General features: G+C 43.7%; 1 pseudogene; it reads left to right on the top strand.

The window, feature by feature from the left end:
- The first annotated feature begins 1,962 nt into the window (after positions 1–1,962).
- LOC101991362 overlaps positions 1,963–3,996 on the top strand; it is a 3,637-nt pseudogene continuing 1,603 nt past the window's right edge.

Raw genomic sequence — 3,996 nt, 5'->3', positions numbered from 1 at the left:
ATATATATATATATATATATATATATATATATATATATATATATATATCAAATTGGTGTTTTACAGAACTGCTCACAGAAATGGGCATGAGGGACCGTATGTACAGTGCTAGGTCTTAGGCAGAAGAGGCACAGAGGATGAGAAGTTTGAGGCCAACCTGTCCTGGGCTACACAGAGAGTTCTAGGTCAGCCTAGATTACATCAGACCTCATGTCAAACAAAACAAAGCCAAGAAAGAAAAAGCAAGGCAGTAAAAGTTTGTCTCAGTTCTCGGAGCTGCCGCCGAATGGACAACACAGAACCACAAGCTGGCACTTTGGGAATCTTCCCCCAAGACCTTTGCAGAGTCAATATGGCCCTCAGCCTCAGGTTTAACCCTCTCTCCATTATACAGGAATACTTCCCTCAAGTTGCTAGTAGTGGTCCAGATAAAGACATTAAATTCATGCAGCATAGTTTATAGTGCAAGTCTAGGACTCAGGGGGGCTGTTCTCACTCTACACTGCTAAACATGTACTTGGGACCAGTCATTCTCCTTGAATCTCTCTCGTCTGTAACATGAGGGAGTAAACAGCACCTCTTGAGTAGACCTCGTTCCATGGCACCGTGGAATTTCTCACACTGAACAAGTTAGATATTTAGATTAAATGCCTCTAAGGAAAGAAAGCGAGTGTCGGGGGAAGCCAGGAAGGACTGACTCAGCAAAAACCCAGCGGGTTTTCAGAAATCACACAGTCTGTACGTTGACTTCCCTCTGTGGCAAAGCATTTGTTTTGAAGGTGTCTAGATAAATGTCATTCTTCAACGGCCAAGAGTGCTGGTGTCTGACATGGTAACTTGATCATAAATGGCATGGCTGGAACTTCACACATCCTGACAGTTTCTGCTCAAAGTCCCCCTCTCCTCCAGGGAAACAGAGATGGGATGGAATAGTGAGGGCCACACAGCTCTATCCAAATAGCGGGCAAGGAACATTGCTGAAGAAGTATGTGTTTCCTAAACGAAAGGTTTGGAAACTTTGAAGATCAAAATCGGAATGATTTGGGGGCTTTGTATACATTGCTGACACAACTTATTCAGCATCATTAACAGAGGCCATTCTGCGTAGCCCGGGCTGGCCTCCTCCTCGGTGATCCTCCTAACTCAGCCTCCTGAGACTGGAATTATAAAAAGATGCACCACTTGTAATGGTGTCTTGATCATTTCCTTGTCTCAATACCATTATAAACATGAAAAGTCAGATACAATAAGCTTATAGATTACATTCTAAAGTGTATTAGACCGAGGATTTGAACTGGGCTCTCGATTGGCATAGATGTAATTTATACATGTAAAGATAAGAAATATGACATTCACTGCTTGCTTATTTATTTATTTAGCCAGACAGGTTGTCTCTGTGTAGGCACTCCTGGAACTCCAGCTCTGTAGACCAGGCTGGCCTTAAACTCTGAGATCCACCTGCCTCTCTCTGCCTCCCTGCAGCTGGGATTAAAGATGTGCACCACATGTCCGGCTTCATTGCTTCAGCTCCCACTCCAGGTGTTGCAAGGACAGCAGTCACAGGCTTGATTGACGGAGAGGGACCTGACAGCACAAATACACGAGTGACATGTTTATATTTTTTGTTCCTCAGTAACCAGCTGGGTTTACACATGGTTTATACAGGCTATTTCATCTGAGATGTTAGAAGACTTTTGGCATGACTAATACTTTTCTTTCCCTGAAATACTGCTTCCTTTTTGTTGATTTCATGTGATAAACGTCAGAGTGCCAGCAGGCTCTGTCTACTGTGACGTGACGTAGAACAGGAACGTTCTCAGATGTGACTAGCTGTACTAACACGGGAACCTTGTGTGGTCAGACACCCTGAGAAGTAGGTTGACCCTGAGTGGGTGTGGTCAGCCCTCATGATTCTGGGGTAGACAGAAGTTAGAGGAAGTACCATTTTAACTGGAGAGCTAAAGCTGTGCCTACACTGAGCTGGCCTTTGCTTTTCCCCGCCAAGTACTAATGTTTTCACATCTTAATTTCAACGGTGTCCTGCTGCTGTTGCTACTGCTACTTGCAAGTAAGTCTGGGCGGGTAATTTTCAGATGGAAAAAAGTTATTACACAGAGAGCAAGACAGAGATAGAGGATGGGCATAGTGATGCTATTTCTAATAGTATATGTTGGGAAGTAACCTCAATGTCAACAGTGGAGATTGGGTAAGTAAATTAGACATATCCATGAGAGAAGCAGGGAGCCTAACTCAACAACCTGATACAGATGCTGGGAATCACAATGCTACAGAGAGAAGCAAGGTGCCCAGTTATGTGTGTAAGCATTGCCAGGAGGCAGCAATGTGTGGATGTTTTTTAATGGTTGAGCTCCAGGGGGATGGGAAGAGTTGGGAGAGGTGGTCCTGCTTTCAAGTATCTTTTATGTGGTCTGAATACTTTATTATATAGGTGTGTGTATGTGTGTGATGTTATAAAGGAATTTAAACTTCAGTACAACATTTGAAGAGTTTCAAATATGCAAGCTACTAGTTTTGTTTTGTCAGAACTTTTATCTCAGAGAGAGAGAGAGAGAGAGAGAGAGAGAGAGAGAGAGAGAGAAAGAGAGAGATTGAGAATTATTAGGTTACCTTTCCTTTGCTAATGAACACACAGCCAGCCAACAATTTTTGTTTTTCATTAACCCAGGATTTTTGATCTTTAAGAAACTGTTCATGGATCTCTTTGAGGGCTGAAAAGTATGCGCTTGTGATGGGGTGGGGGTGGGGATCAAAGGCCCCCAACACATGGGAACTGAGAGACATGCAGGTTCTCATGTTCCTTCTCAGTCCAATGGAGGCAGTCATTTTAGGGAATGAGCAGAGGTTGCCCCCGCTGGCCTCAAACTCATTGCATTTCTGCCACAGAATCCTCAGTACAGGGATTAAAGGCAGTCATCACTTTCTGGATTGTTAATTTATTTTTTGAAAGATGATTTCATTATGCAGGCTAGTTTGGGATCTTCCTGTCTCCACCTGCCAAGCTCCAGGTTTAGAGGCATGGGCAATCATCGTAAGTGTTTTAACAGGACTTGCTGCTTCCTCTGGTGACAGAGAATCATTGGCACTGTCAATCCTCCTCCCAACAGAGCAGCCAGAGTTTCCTCTTTAATTCTATGATGCATTACCAACAGAAATGGACCCACTCCCTCACTGTCTCGCCCTCCTCTCCTCTTTGTGTAGGGTCTTTGGAAAATGCAGTCATAGTCGAGGTCGGTAAGAATGCGTATCTGCCCTGCAACTACAGTCTAGCTGCCTATGGGACACCTGTGCCTGTGTGCTGGGACAAGGGACCCTGTCTTTTGTCACAGTGTGACAATTGAGTGCTCAGCACTGATGAAAGAAATGTGATACATCAGAAATCCAGAAGATACCAGCTAAAGGGGAATTTCCTCAAAGGAGATGTGTCCCTGACCATAGAAAATGTGACTCTAGCTGACCGTGGGACCTACTGCTGCCGGGTAGAAATCCCTGGTCTAGGGAATGATAAAAAAGTAAACCTGGAATTAGATATCAGACCAGGTGAGTAGACCCTTTCCATGTCCTCTTTGTCTATAAGAATCACCCGTGGGTCATGATATCATAATACACATATGGATTATTATCACTTCTAGTGCAGTCCTGGGGGTGGCAAGGGAAGTCCCAGGATGAAGAGGCCTCACCTGTGAAGGCCAATGATGTACCTGCCATGTGTTTTCATATTCAAGGATGCAGCCTAGAGAAGGGGACAAAAGGCCTAGATCAGAGAGAGGTTCAAGACCCTGCCTGATCATTAGATCACATGGAAACTTCCTTTCTTTAAATTAATTTTTGCTTTATTTTTTTCATACTATACATTTTGATTATACTCTTTCCCCTCCTCCAACTCTCACCAGATTCTCACCTTCCTACCCACAAGACTTCATATTCTTTCTATCTCTACCCACACAACTTCATATTCTTTCTATCTCTACCCACACA

The sequence above is a fragment of the Microtus ochrogaster genome, unplaced genomic scaffold (assembly GCF_000317375.1).
Source record: "Microtus ochrogaster isolate Prairie Vole_2 unplaced genomic scaffold, MicOch1.0 UNK368, whole genome shotgun sequence".
NCBI lineage: Eukaryota > Metazoa > Chordata > Mammalia > Rodentia > Cricetidae > Microtus > Microtus ochrogaster.
This window is presented reverse-complemented; position numbering and strand designations above follow the sequence as displayed.